This window comes from Peromyscus leucopus, chromosome 1, assembly GCF_004664715.2.
Source record: "Peromyscus leucopus breed LL Stock chromosome 1, UCI_PerLeu_2.1, whole genome shotgun sequence".
NCBI lineage: Eukaryota > Metazoa > Chordata > Mammalia > Rodentia > Cricetidae > Peromyscus > Peromyscus leucopus.
This window is the reverse complement of record NC_051063.1, coordinates 53,504,697-53,521,090: the sequence shown is the minus strand read 5'-3', so window position 1 is coordinate 53,521,090 and position 16,394 is coordinate 53,504,697.

Sequence of the window (16,394 nt, the reverse complement as noted above, 5' to 3'; positions counted from 1 at the left end):
CTACAAAATAGAGACCATCTTTTCTTTACCCTGAATGTTTTCTCAGAACACATGATAGAGATTTTTTTTGTGAAAAGTCAAATATCCATGACTCAACCCATAAAAGGCTCATTTGAAAATTTGTGAATCCAAATGGCTCAACATAATAGGGTGCTGATAGATGTCCCTTTTCAAAGGTGACTCTGTTCAAACTTCCCAACAGTTCAGAGTCTGGAGAATTCTAGCATCCTTCAATGTCCCACTCGCTGGGACAAATATTTATGGATCACAGTCTAGTCTAAAGCACTGTTCTCTTTAAATTGTTTCTAGGTTTTGCATTGCATGAGTTTGTGTTTTGAGAGATAAATAAAATATTTGACGAGGAACAATCATATTTATATGACCATGGGTCCCTGTAAGACTTGAGACATAAACATTTTGGGCACATAGCAGTCCTAGCCATGCTTAATAGAAGGAAGTAATATTGCGTGTGAGACATTTCTTCCCAATGATTCATTCAGTGTCAAAAACATACATGCATATAAAAGAAAGCATTATCATACTTAAATGATATCTTCAAGTTTTCTGATTAGAAGTTCCAGATATGTATTTGTTTCACAGTATTTGGAATCATGATAAACCACATTTTATTACTGCATCTTGTTCTGTGGTCCTGTAAGCCTGGTCCACACTTACCTACCAGGCATCATAGATCTTCCTCATACATGCCTTTGTGGATGAACTTCTTCTTCATTAGAGAGATACAGAGTTCACAAACCATGCTATGGGTGCTTATTCAGGCCAGGTATTTCAGGAGATACATCTGGACATTGACACTCTTGAATGACATTAAGATGTCTGTTGTTGAAGTCATAGAGACCTTCCCTTCAAGGATCATCTTTGCATTCATATCAATCCTGGCATGTGTGTTTCTTAGCTATGGTGTTTATTGTTTAGACCGTCTCTATCATATCCAACACTGGCCATCCCTTGGTATCTAAAGGCACGGGTCTCCATTCTGTAAGTTATTTAACACAGGCCAGCCCATCTACACCACACAGGAAGAATCTCCATGTCTATTACGTCCCTCTTTAACTCAGAGATCCAGCCTGACAACCACACACATGTCCTCAAGGTTATTCCTGTTGTATTATCTTACAGATGGTTGGGTCTCCGATTTGTGTGAATTCATGTAGGCACCAGGGCTTGGGGTGATTTTGAAAGAATATAAGAATCCTCTCAGAAAGGGTTAGCCTTTCCCTTCTGACATGGGGTTGGGAAAAGAGTGCATTCAGCCTCAATGTTAGGCTCATGACACAAGAAATGTCTCCCACCCCAATACACACACACAGTGCTTTATGTTTCAGCTAACTCAATGACGAGTCTTGAGTCTTTTTAAGCTTCAAAGAAGTCTGAATAGAGACACATGCAGTACAGTATGAGCCTGATTGGACAGAGAAAAGTCACGTGTGGATAAAAGTTTCTGGGAAGACACAGGAGTGAGCAGGAGCTTTCTTTGAAAGAATAGACATTTTCTGACTCCAAGGACTATGACAGGCTTGTTTGTCTATTTGCTTGCTTGCTCTGACAGTGCCTCACTATGTGACATAGGGTGACTTTGAACTGAGGACAACCCTACTGTTTCACTCTCCAAAGTGTTGGGTGTCAGACTTTAGTCACCTCAGCAAGCTTCAGTAGAGACTCTGAGCAGAGAAATGTAGGGAAAGTTTCAGAAAACCCAGGAGGTGGGGAAGCCTTCATAGGTTACTTGGAAGGAAGTAGAAAGGGAGGGTCTGAGAGATGGGATTTCAGCTGACAGATGTGTAAAGTCTGCTTGGCCACCTTTCTGAGTGTTCTTAAACCCTTTTTCTGCAAGGTGTGCTGACCAATGAGACATGTGTGAGGACTCAGAGTCACACTGCCTGTGTTAAGGTCCTGACTGCACTGTTGGCTGGTGGTGTATGCTGATCTCACTTCCCTCCCAATTCCCTTTACTTCCTTTCTTCTTCCTCCCTCCTCCCTCCCTCTCTTCCTTCTTCTTTTCCTTCCTTCTGAGTCCAGTCAGTGTTGAACATATGCACATGAGCATGGGGCCTCCCACTGGGCCTAGGCAATCTACTAAGGCCCACATCCCTAAAACAATAAAAGTAACTTTCCTTTCTCCAGCAACCATCAACTGCCAATAATTCTTCCAGTCAATTTATTTATTAATGTTTGGGGAGGTGGGCACAACTGTGCCATGGTACAAGCCCCAGCACACATATGTAGACGTCAGAGAACAACTTTTGGATGAATAACAAGTCATTGAAGAAATCATAACAGAAATTAAAAAAGTCACATAAAATGAATAAAATAATTTCTTAAATAAAAAATTAAGAAGTCCTAGAAACAAATGTAGATCACAGCCCTGCCCATCAGAGCTTCTGGGATATGTCCAACATAGTCTGGGGAGCAAAGTTTATAGCTATAAATGCTCACAGTAAAAATCTCTGTAGGCTCTCAAATAAATAATCTATAATATGACTTAAAGCTCAGGAAAATAAGAATCCTAACCCTGTAGAAATCAAGAAATAATAGAAGCTGAGGCAGATGTAATGAAATAGAAAAGAAAAGAATGTGTAGACTAATCAGAGTTGATGGAGAAACTAAGGAAGTTCGACAAACCCCTAGTCAAACAAAAAAAGAAGAAGAAGAAGAAGAAGAGAGATTATCCAAATTAATACATTTAGACAGGAATAGGGAGAAACATAACAAAACAGTCTCTGAAGTGAGAATTAGTCAAATACCAAAACTGGATCAATACATAACAGCAGGGAGGGAGAAGTCAAGGTCAAAGGCCTAGACATGAGCCTGAGCCTTACACACTGGAGGGTGAATGTGCTCACGTTGCTTCGGTCACCTTACAAACTGAGGACTCAGTTGCCTGAGTGAAAGATCTGTACCTGAACTAGTCATCAGTTGTCACCAGTGTCTGCACTTGAGATAATTTCTCTAACACAACTTTTCTTAACTGAAACTAATGATGCTTGAGATAGTCTTATGTAGGTAGGAAGTGTAGCAGGCTTCTACACGCTGGATGCCAACAGTGTCAACCATCATCTACTTCTAACAATACTACATCTCCAGACAGTGTCTACAAGGCTTGGGGGGAATGTGGGGAGCAAATCTCTCCTGACTGAGATTCACTGCTCTGCTAGAGGGAGAACTTGATATCAGTTCCTGGCCTCCCCGTCTTTGAACAACTGTAAGAGGAAAGGCTGCCACCTATGGCTCCCTTATGGCTCACAGAAAAGCGTTGTCATTAAAATGGAAGGGTATGGATAGAAGATTTCTTAATAATAAAAAAAGAAAAAAATGGAAGAGTATTCCCGACTAACTGGATGAGATGTCAGGGTAGGCACCCAAGAAATGAAATAAACTATTACTTTGTGAGGGGATTAAAGGTTTAACCACACACACTTGGCCCATGAAAGTTGGGTAAAGTTCAGTTTCAGTGAAGGTGCCATGGGGAGGTAGCCAGAGGCTGGCACATGGCCCTGGCTGTGCTTCAAAATCAGGCTTCTGACCTTCGGTGATTTTTTTTTTTTGATCGAGTTAGAGCATGTCATGACAAGTGAAATCTCTACTGCCCCCCTTCCTGACCACAAAGTCCTCATCTAACACAGAAAAGGTGCTGTTAGTACCAAGGAAGTCATGCCACATCTGGCTTTAGTGTCAGATCTGACACCTCCCTAAAAAAGTTTAATGTTTCGATGAAAACCCACTTTCCAACTGGATATTGTAATAAACTGGGCATTATGGTTAGTGTATTCTTTGTGAAACAGAGAGGCCATGAAAAGCAGTTCTACTCTCTTTTAGTTCGCACTCACAGTAGTTCTTGTATATGAAGAAAAGTAAATAGACTGTGTCCTCGAATAGCATGAGGAGGGAGGAAGTGAAACAAGGCCTTGGGAAAGTCAGGAGAAAGGTACAGAAGAAAGAGAAAGCTATGGTGACATTCCCTCATCTCCTAAACCCAGCTCAGCCTAAACCACCTGCCCTCTGTCCCCCATAGCTGACTATAGTGGTTTATACCTGTAATCCCAGAACATGGTGGGCTTAGGGAGGAGGATTAAAGGTTACATGAGTTGTAGCTAGTGTAGACTATATTTAAATTTAAGTTTGGGTTAGCCTGAACTAGAAAACAAGACACTCTTGAAACCAATAAAAGCAAAGGACTCCACTGATCTCCTGATTCAGAAGGATTTTCTTCTTCTAAATTCTCCTCCCCTTGTCTGCTTTCAAGAGCATTTTATCCATATCTACATACCCTGTGTGATCCAACCAGGATTTTATTACTGTGTGTGTCACCCCAGTCTTCTCAGAAATATGAAGGGACACAGGCCTGTCCCCATAGTACACTTTCTGTGACTCACTATAGACTCCTCACTGAGGTCACCACCTCTCTCTTATGCAAACCCATGTCAAACAGGAACAGATAAAGTCTCTTAGAGAGACCACAGTGGCCACTTTCACTCTTTCTTTCAGCCCCCACACGCACACATGTCAAGGATCTGTCAGTCCCATGCAGGATCACTGAGCAGGTAGAGATGAAGCGTACTTGGGCCGAGTCACTGTTTTGAGAGGGATGTGACAAACCCAGAGGCTCCTCCTATGGAGTGGAGAAGGGTCAGGCTGGAGACGGTGCCTTGGGGAGAGCTGAGGACCATGTTCATCCCATGGAAGGACTAAGGGGAAGTGTTGATACTGGGATGTGATATCAGTAATTGGACAATGAGCAACACAGTACATCAAAAGATGCCCCTAGCAAAGGGAAAACCTCAGTGACATGAGATAGACAGCTAAGCAAAGATGTGCCTGTGTGCAGAGGTCTCTGCTGGAATTCCTGTCTTGAGCTAACCCAACTCCTCCCCACTTCTGAGCTTTATAGGACTTTACACAGAAAGAGATACACCTCCAACGGTACATATGAGGTTGATGTCCTAGCAGGTCTGAATCACAGGAGAGGATCCGGACTCATAGAACAACTGATGGGAATGAAATGTGGCCTATCTTACCCCAAATGCTGTTCAATAGATACATACCTGTAATTTAGAATTATGAGCCTTTGAAGATTAAACAACAAAATGTTCTTTTTTTTGTAGGTTTTTCTGTAAATACACAGGTCACATGTTGAACTATCTAACTGTATCGCTCAGACATTTCCTCCTGTTAAGTGTAGCAAGGACTTTTAGATGTTGAAAATACATAAGTCACATGATGTATCTTGTTTGCCAAATTTATTAAGTACTGTAAGATGCTGGAAGTTGAACTGCATCTCCTCTCTTTCATGAGCCAGTTGCCATAGAAATAAAACCCTTCCCTATCCTAAATTTTCTCTCCTAAATAATAAATCCATCCAGCATACTGTCTGTGAACAATGAACAGTGCACCATGCTTTGGCCTACGAGGTGATCAATAAGAGTCTGTCTCAGGATGTGGGACATCAAGAATGTAGAACATTCTAGCTGGGCATGGTGGCACACGCCTTTAATCCCAGCATTTGGGAGGCCGAGTCGGGTGGATCTCTGTGAGTTCGAGGTCAGCCTGGTCTAAGGAACAAATTCCAGAACAGCCAGAGCTGTTACACAGAGAAACTCTGTCTCAAAAAAAAATTCTAGTTTCAGTACTTATTGGAATTTTAAAGAAAGTTTCTTGGGGAAGAGAGTATCGGCAGCATCCTTATTCTGTTTTTGGTCCCCTGAATTTACAAAGGGGGCATTAATTCTGGGTAGGTCATTGTCATTTGACTGCTCTGAGTAAGATCATCATGAAGTATCCCGAGATATCATGGAGTTTAGAGAAAGCATGACCTCTTGCTTGTAGACTTCTGCAAGTGGAGTGTTTTGTTTTGTTTTAATAAACAAGAACCCTCTTAAGGAGTAGTGCCCTCTTAACTGACAAGGCATATCCACATGATTGGGGCACCAGGTAGAGTCCTATTATGTCTTAGACAAAGGGACTGTGTTTCATTTCACTCTGAGTCCTTACTTGACTTTGGACTTAAGGACTCTGGCTGTGAACTAGGAGATGAAAGTACATACCTAAGTAAACACAGGGTTCCTTTCTGTCACTTCCTAAATAACCTTTGTTCTTCACATCATCTGCTCCCTCTGAATTCCAGAAAGAAAGAGATCAGAGCAAAGCTGACATTAAACAATGAACTCACAGATAAATAAGAATAAACTCATTTCTCTCTTGAGCATGTATTTCTTCAGTTTTAAATGGGACCAAACTTTGCTTTCCTGTCACTATTTCAATCACTCCTGTCAATTGCTCCTGCCCAACCCTAAATTGTGGCTTCAACCCTCTTCCAGATCCTCCAATGGAGAGCTCCATTGGTTTATGTTAGTTTCAGCTTCAGTGGTACCTCCTCCAACTGTGTTTTGTACTGCTTGTAGGATGCTACACCTTATCAATCAGTCACTCAATAAATCACCCATTGTTTCACTGGGTTTTGTGGGTATTTATTGATATTCCAGCAACTGCCATTCTGATAGCTCACAATCACTGGCAGGTTAGTATTTTGACTTTATCATTAGAAACTGAGTTCAACTAAACCAAAGACCAAGACTGCTGTTTCTCTCCAAAAACTGTGTGGTCTATACAGGGTGCAGATCACTGGAGATGGTCTTGAGCCATGTGCTCCTTGATAGATGGGTGCCTGGTTGGACAAATGGATGAAAAGTGCTACTTTTTTTCTCCTGTGTATTTCTTCTTATGGCTTACTTCTTTTACTTTAATTAAATCTTCATTAATTTTAGATAATGCATGAAGTAATGGTTTCATCATGATATTTTCATAATGCACATCATTGCTCTTATTGTTGTTCCCATTCCTCCAGGCATATGGTATCCATACATTTGCCCCAAAAGGAGAAGTGCCCTCTCTATGTATGAAATGGTATCATGCACACAAATATGGTTTCTTTATTTGAAATAAAATGAGATTTGTCTTTCTGAGTCTGACTTATTTTACTTAACAATCTCCTGCTGTTTCATTGATTTTGATGTAAATTTTGCATTTTCATTCATTTTTAAGGCTGAGTAAAAACTTTCACTATATATGTGTATACCATGTTTTTAATATCCATTAATTCTGTTGATGATCATCTAAGCTGAGCCTATATCTAAGTTATTGTAAATAATGCCCCAGTAAGCACAGATATGTAAGAATCTCTGTGGCATTCTAACTAGGGTTCCCATCATCTTGGTAGAGATAAGTCATGTGATATTTCTACTTTTATTTTGTTCAAAAATTAACATAGTGATTTTCACACTAGCTGCACTTAAAACAGTCATTGCAAAAATCATTATGGTAGTTAGAATTAATGTTTGTCTGACCCTAGAACTTATAATAGCTTGTGTAAAGAACATTGGATGGAAAGAAATAATAAATATCTAGGTAGAAATGAATAAAAGGAAGAATTCACTCACTATGGATGGCCCTTCCAAGATCCTTCAGTTTTGGGAGAGAACACACTGATATGTATAAAAAGCCTTTTTACATTAATTATTTTACCAATTCATTTCCACAAATTGGCATTATCTGAATTTCTAATTAATCTTTAAAATTCCCTATTGGAAAAGATCCTTGTTGGTATGTAGAATTCTGTTCCCCATAAGTCAAAAAATGCTTTGTATTGGTAGAGAAACATTGCTGAGGGCAGGTCGTTTGTTGATTTGGTAGTGACCCTGACACCAGTTTGTAATATCTCAGTTACAAAGCTGCTCTCTGTGGGCTTCCCCCTTCTGTTCTGTCAACGTGAGATAAATGAAAACACACAAATACATTAAACAAATAAAATAGAATGAATGGTACCCGATTGACTTTTGATAGGAATGGCAGGTGCTCTACTTAAAACATCTGTAATGGGTGCCGCACGAACACATGACACAGGGAGACATGATAGAGAAGGAAGGCCTCTGCAAAGGATGAAAGCAAAAAGAAATAGTGATAGGGGAAGGTACCAAAACCACATCTTCACAAAGACTGAAACAACAGCAGTGCTAAGTGAGGAGACAGATATGTAAAAATGAGAACTGTAGATAAAGATAATAATTATTTTTTGACATACACCTCTCCTATTTAGGGGTGGAGAAGGAGCAGTTCTGTGATTGGATTTGAGACTCCCTTCACAAGAGGGAATTCATGCCTAGCATTATAAATCTACTCAAAACCCCATGGCTGAGGATGTCTTAGACAGGGAAAACTCACAACTGTTGTTAAGATAAATTAACTTGGCCCCAATTTCCCTCTAAATATTATGTTCATATCCATAGATAAATTCTACCCCCAGCCTTGACTGAAGAAGCTTCTTCCCTTTGCAGTGAATGGTGGTGAACACAAGTACTCACAGCTGCTCAAGAGGCTGAGAGAAAGTGACCGTTGAGTGCATATCTAAAACCTGGACATTTATATCACCCTCTTATGGCAGGAAATATTGGGAAGAGGGGACAGAAAAAAATGTGACAGCTGGAAGATAAGGAGAGGGGACAAATGATATCTTCTAGGCATGACATGGCCATTTCAATCATGATCTCATAATAGGTTTGGTGGCCTGCATAGGACCTGAACAAGACTGCCTATCACAGTTAATCATGCATCAAGGCAGGCCTCACAGGGACATTATAAACTGTTAGGTACGGATGGATTCTGGAGCAAGGACAGTTGTTATGTATCCACTAGTGAACCCACCAAGCTTCAGTAGATATTTCCAATCTCAGGGTCCCATAGATGATCCTGGTTAGACTCAGTGGATCACAAAACAAAACAAAGAGATAAGGATGTGAGAAATGGATCTGTAGAGAACAGGGGTGGAGAGTGAGGCAAGAGAGTATAGGGGTGAGCTTAACCAGAATGCATCATATAAATTAATGAAATTGTCAAAGAATAAATTTAATAAAAGTGATCATGAAAAAGGCCATGAGGCCTCAGGCCTACACAAAGAACTACTGGCAGCTAAGGACCACTGAGAACAGGAGAAATGGTCTCCAGGGAAGAGCACACCCATTGGTTATTCAATACCAGTGGTCAGCCCCGAAAATGTACATACAAGTAACACTCTACAGACTGAGTAGGTGATATTTAGAAATATACATCAATATACAATAATATAATTATGTTATAATCTCAAGAAAAAGATTTACAAAAAGTAATAAAGTACAGAGTTTTGCTATATTTTGTGCTCCAAGTTTATGTGAAAGTGTGAAATGTGACTCACATCTAATTTTAGCTCCCAACACACTTCTTTCAATGAAATTACAATAGTGACTGATTGAACATTTAAAAAATATCTCACACAATGATTTCAGCAATGAGATTGATCATTGGGTCAGGAGCCCGAGGACAGTTGCTACTCACCAGGGTCAAGTAAGGCAAGGAACGCGGACACAGGAGATTGAGAGACTGACAGACAAGACAAAACCTTGTGTCTGAGAACCTGGATCAGCTAAGGACAGGGGACAAGTGAAGGAACAAGGAAGAAGAAGAGAACAGTTGGCTGATCTACTAAAGAATTAGTGTCAGGAAGGTGTGTGTGCTCTGATTGTCCACGAGTGTGCATTGCTGTGTGATGACTAGTGATGCTGCTCTTTCCATCAATCAGCAGAACAAGTTGCCAAGAACAAAGCTGACTTCTCCAGAATGTGCATGTGAGCCCTCCTTCACGGGTCCTCACAGCTGGCTGCCCAAAGCTGAATCTTCAACCTCCAGTCAAGTCAAGACCTTGAGAAGTAAAGGAATATGGCATTGCTGGATGACCAGGCATAGAGGGGCTCCACTTGGTGTCCCAGACTTGTGTCCCTCCCCTGTCACCTGCTGGGCTGGAGGCCTCTTGAATGGTTTCCAGTTCTAAAAAATACCCCACCCCGTACTGAAGGGACTGTGACTGTGGATTCATTATGTACCTGGATACTTACTTGGTGGAGGCCATTCTCTGGGGAGTAAATACTGGGAACTGGGTGATGAAAAAGCTTGTTTGTATAGCTGTTTAAAGAGACAATGAGGGGACCCACAAAGCCCAGGAACTTGTGCTTCTGATCTGAATTTTCTCTCTCCAGAAGTGACTTGCCTCAGGCTTCCCAGTGGAGTTCAGAAACTGCAGGCATCCAGCTTCCTTCACATGTGTGGGGCAGGTTTTATGTCTCCACTGCTCCAAAACCACATTGCAAAGATGATTCCGTCACAGACTCTGTGCAAAGAGAGCTGGAGTCTTTGGAAAGAAATAAGGTGTGAGGTAACAGCAATGGCTGTCCTGCACCCAGACTACTGGAAGACCTCAGATACTGACACATGGTAGAGCTGGCCACTTGAAATGTCATTCAACACTTAACAGTAGGAGACATCTCAAGAGAACGCTTTCTCAGTGCACATCTTCATGATAAAAGCATCCCAAAGCTCTCTAGAAGATAGACTGAGGGCTAGAATATAGTTCAGCGATATGATATAATGCTTGCCCGGTACCCAGTAACTAAATAATCCTGGCAGAGATGGCAGGCAACACTCTTGTCATACTATCTCCAAGACTGTTGGTCCCTGAGGTGACTAATAAAATTTCACTTAAGATGAATAAGTGAGGCCAGTGAGATGGCTGGTGCCTACAGGCATGTGTGGCCAAGTCCAACCATGTGGCCCCTGAGTACCAACCAGTCCAACACCTGAGACACAGACCTCAGAAGGAAAGAACGGACACAGTTGTCCTCTGACTGCACTTGTGCACTGCAGCATGCGCATGTGCGTGGGGGGAGGGGAGGGAGGAGAGAAAGGTAACCTATTCAAGCTCAAAATATCCAGTTACCACCAGATCCATAGGCTCCCACTGAAATCCCTGCTTATTCTTTATTTTGTCTTTTTTTTTCCAGAGCTGGGGACCGAACCCAGCATCTTGTGCTTGCTAGGCAAGCACTCTACCACTGAGCTAAATCCCCAACCCTGCTTCTTTATAATCTACAGAAAAAAGAGCCTGAATAGTGCAGTGGTGGTGCATACTTTTAATCCCAGTACTCGGGAGGCAGAGACAAGTGGATCTCTGTGAGTTTAAAGCCAGCCTGGTCTGCAGAGCGAGTTCCAGGACAGGCTCCAAAGCTGTATAAAGAAACCCTGTCTCAAAAACACACAACAACAACAACAATAAAAAAGGAAAACGTGATTTAATCTATGTACACTGGATGTTTAATTTCTCCCTTTTCAAATGTGTTTGTTGATAGAATTTACAAATAATTTCCCCTCTGAAATTTATGTACACTGTTTGCATGTTAATATCCCAAAACACAGTGGCAAGGTACTGTACACCTGAAATGCTTAAAAGCTCTTTGTATATTGTTACTAATCCATAAGTGAACTGCAAGTTATATATAGTAATCTGTATATATTGATAGATGAACATATTCTGAAGTGTGTAATTCAGCCTAATTGATATAGTCATGACCTCACATATCACACTTCTATAGTGGAACAGTGAAGTTCTAATCTCAGTATTTTTCATGGAAATGTTCAACACTACATGAATGGGGCAGCAATCATTTTGTACCAGCAAGTAGATGGCAGACACCCTGGAAAGTCACCGACCTTCACAGCAACAGTCCTGGAAAAGAGGTGACAACAATATTTCTTATAAAAGTGGAGTCTTTGGAGGAAAGAAAGGGACACTGAATGGATGGCATGCAGGAACCATACAGACCATCTGTGGCCTGAGGGAAGAGGAGGGTGTGGTGCCCTGTCCAGAAGAGGAACACACCATCTCTCCCCTGCTGTCATGTCCTGTTCTAATGTTTTATTTGTTTGTGATCTTTAATCTTCAGGTAAATTTAATCTTGGTATTTTATTATTATTTTTATAGTTTTTAAAAATAAGTCAACTCTTAATCTGTAGTTCAGATAACTTGCTGTTAGCATTTTCTAGCACTGCTGTTTATGAGGCGGTTTGTAACTGGGAGCCCTGGTCAGTTGATTTATAAATTGTAACTGGTATTTGGTAGAATTTTTATGTTTTCTACATATAAGATCATGGCATCTTCAGACACTGACAGTGTTCTGTCTTCCTTCCAGTATGGCTGCCTATGACTTTTCTGTGTATGGCTGCTGTGGGTAGGACTCCCAACCACAATTTGAAAAAACACAGAAAGTGGACATCTTTTGTTGCAAGATGTCATTGGCAAATTATAAGGAGTCTTTTTATATTGAGATACATTTTTGAATGCATATTTCATTCCATGTTTTTATAATAAAGAATTGTTAACTTTAAAAAATTATTATTGCCAGGCGAATGGTGGAAAATACCTTTAATCCCAGCACTCAGGAGGCAGAGGCAGGCAGATCTCTGTGAGTTTGAGGTCAGCCTGGTCTACAAAGTGAGTTTCCGGACAGCCTGAACTTTTACACAGAGAAACCCTGTCTAGAAAACAAAAAAGAAACTATTACAGTACTTACAGTTTTGAGTATGTGGGACCACACATGTATGTCTGCAAGCCTGTGAAGGTCAGAAGACAGTTGGTGAGAGGCAGTTCTCTCCTTCCACTTTGTGGATAACAGGGATGACAACTTAGGTCTGTAGGCTTGGTGGCAAGCATCTTTATTCACTGAACTATCTTGACAGCCATAAAAGTGTTCTTGCTAGGTTTTACATGATGTCCCTTCTTCACCTATTACGAGGATGAAGGGGGTTTTCCTCTTCGTCAAGCTGCTGCAGCATAACGTGTCGGGATCTGGACATGTCGAGTCATTCCTGCAACCCTGTTGATGACAGTGGACAGTCTTTCCAATGTGCTGTTGGATTTTGTTTGCTGGAATTTTGATGGTGATTCTTACAAGTATTTCATGGAGGATACTAGAGTTTGTGGGTTTGATTGTGTGTGTGTACCTCTGTGTGATTTTGGATCAGAGAAATGCTGGCCTCATTTTGTTTTAGGAAGAATTCCCTAGGATGCAGTTTTGGAATAAAATAACAATAAATAATCTTAGTTCTCTAAAGGTTTGATAGAATTCAGTAGTAAAGCCATTTTGTTCTGGTGTTATTATTCTTGGTTTTGGAATTTTTTGTTACATATATATTCCAATCACGAATTGCTGTCTATTCAGGTTTTTAAAATTTTTCATAATTCCATCTTGATAGAATATGTATGTTCAGAAATGGCTCCTGTATTCTGTGTTATCACATATGTTGGCATGAAGTTGAACATAAGGACCCCTGCCAACCCTTTTTTATTCTTTCTATGGTATAATTGGTAATGGCTCTCTTTTCATTTCATATTTTCTTTCAGATTTTTTCCACTTTTTCTACATTAGTCTAGATGTGCATTTGTCTAGTTCATAGTTTTAAAAAACTGTCTTTGTTTCATTGGTTTTTTCTATGCTTTCTACTCTATATTTTTTGCTTTCTCTTATTCTGTGTTTCCTTACTTAACTAACTGGGAGTTTATTTTATTTTTGTTTCCAGTGCATTGAGGTTTCTTCTTTCAGATCATCCTGATCTTCTGATATAGTTATTTGCTAGGATTTGGATGAGTGTTGGCAAGGTCCAAATGCAAAGCTCTCATTTCCAGAGCTGGTATTTGGAGGTTCTGTGCCCTAGAGAATGTCATTCTCTTGTCAAGAAGCCACTTGTGTCTGTTGAGAAGGAGAGAACTCAAGTGTAATAATCAAAAGCTCAAAAGTAAACTGAAACTTCACAAATTGCTTCCTGGGGAATGTGAAAGGTCACCTAAAGGAACAGTGATGTTCCTGTGAGGCTGTTTTCCTGGACTCCAGCCCAACATGATGGAGGGAGGTGAGGGGATCAGCCCTCAGTGATGCAGAAGGAGGGCCTAAACCAGGCCTCATGAGCTGCCACGTGCTTGAAGGGCGGGACCAGTAAGTCTCACCAGGTATAAATATGCCCGGTCCCCATGGCTCTGGTAGAGTCCATTTGCTCACCCTTTTTGAAGTCTCAAACCAAACTGAGCACCATGAGGCTGGTTCTGTGTTTTCTGCTGCTCACCCTGGCTCTCTGTTGCTATGAAGGTGAGTATCATTTATGATCAATTCAGCCACAGCTCCTGGTAAGTTTACCTCTTTGAGCAGTTAGTAAATGTATGTGTGATAAGGTTGAGGACAGGGAAAGACAATCTGAAATTTCTTCCAACCTCCTAAAAGCCCAGATACATTCAACTAATTTTCTCCTACCTCAGAAGCTTAGTGGGGGTGAGGAGACAAAAAGGCCATTATCAACAGAGTTCAGGAAATGATTTCATTACAGGGATTTTGTTGGTTGTGCTATTTTTCAGTTTATTGTCTTTGTATCTGGGAAGGTGACTTGAGAGAGCTCTGTTCCACAGTATTTTTCAAGTCTGTGAGTAATACGTCTCAAATCCCTCCACCAGACTGAGGATAAGCAGGCTCTTGTAGTCTGTCCAATTGGTTTTCTGGGGAATCCCACCAATAACAGGGATAGAAATGGTGCAGTCATTACCACTAAGATGTCCATTTTTTTTAAAATTAACTAATTTTTTGTAAATCATCCATTCGTGTGTAAACAGAACCTTCCTACCTACTCTGTACCTTCAAAATGAACCAAATTTCATGGGTGTTACCCTCTTTCCTTTCTGCATCCCCTCCTGCCTGCCTTACTGCCCCTCATCTGAAAGCCTACATGTCCCTACAGTCTGATGGAATCTGCTTGAGGTCCACATCAGACAATTTAGGCACCCCCTAAGGCTAGCATTGTCTTGTCTTTGGGAAAACTGGGTCTGGTGGCACATCCCTGTGATCCAAGCTAAGTGAAGCTAAAACATGAGAAACTGGTCTGAGGCCAGCCCAGGCCACCTCTGGAGAATTGTAGGATTTTTGTTTTGTTTTGTTTTTAAAGAGTCGTGAAAGGAGTGTAGAACCTGGATTAGGAAAGTTGATTTCTTCAGTTCTACTCAAACATTCATCATCGATCTTTAGAACCATAAGGTGGGTGTCTGCTTCCCTGTCACTTTCCTAGAAGTAAATCTGAGCATCACTGTGAAAAGGCAAAGCTTTTCCCAGTTCCCAGATGTACTCTGGTGTGTATACAAATGGATCACCTCAGCCAGGTGGTGCTGGCACGTGCCTTTATTCCCAACATTCAGGAGTAGAGGCAGGCATATTTCTGAGTCTACAGATCGAGTTCCAGGACAGCCAAGGCTACACAGAGAAACCCTGTCTCCAAACAAACAAATATACAAACAACAACAACCCAAAACTCATCAACTCTTGCCACCTTAGCTTTTTACCGTGGACTGTACTTGATGTTGTGACCTAATTCCATCAATTCAAAAATCTCACCTTTCCTACAGAGAAGCAGTCTGCTTGGTTTTTACTTTTCCCATCTCTTGTAAAATTATAACTCTGTTATTCATGTCAAAGTTAGGATTACTCAAAAATTCCTTTTTTCAACTAAGAATCATGAAAATGCTACTCCAGATGCAGTCAAACCTCCAACTTTTAATGCTAGAAAAGGGAATTTCAGCAAGCCATAGAAGCTTGCAGAGTTGTAAATGCAGATTAAAACACAGAAACAGAGAGCGTCAATAATAATCTTCTTCAGTCTCTTGCTGTGTGATCATGAGGACGTCATGCTGCCTTGCTTCAGAGCCATCACAGGGGTGAGCCATAATACTGGCTATCCTGTCCAGTCTGAAGCCTTAAGTCAGAGAGACACATGCAAAAAGAATTAATTAAAAATGAAACGTAACTTTTGATTAATTGACTTCTTCCTCCTCACATTTTCCAGCTAATGCTAATGTCTGTAAAGCTGTTATGCGTGAAAGCAGCATCTTCATAGCGGGGAGCGAGGCACAGCTGGAGGAAGAACTTCAGAGATATGAGGCACCTCCAGAGGCTGTGCAAGCAAAACTGGAAGTGAAGAGATGTGTAGACAAGAACTTGAATGCTTTCGAGAAAGCGGGAATAACAGCCATATTGGTATGTTCATTTTGCTTTCTATACTCAGAAGGCCACAAATGAAGTTTTCCTGACATTTTGTAGGGAACACATGGATGGGGTGAAGCACGGGAATTAGGTTCATCAGTGATACATTGGTTCAGGAATCCACTGCTGAGTTGAACTCAGTTATAACAGTGCCTGGGATAAGTGCCTCCTTCTAGAGTTCCACCCTAGATGCAGCACTCTCATGGCATCCTAACAAAATGAAATGGGCCGTACGAAGGGAGGGTTCGGGGATAACATTATTGTCAATCTACTGGGAGCTTTGCTAAGTGGACAACTGCATGATGAGTGGATTTTATCTCGATTGGTGCTGTGGAGAGTGTTGGTGGATGAAAATCACACTGATGGAGGGGGGAAGCTGAGACAACCTCCTTAAGAGCAAAATCCTGGCAGGATGCATTTCTCTGCCACCTTCGCTGGCCCTTCCAG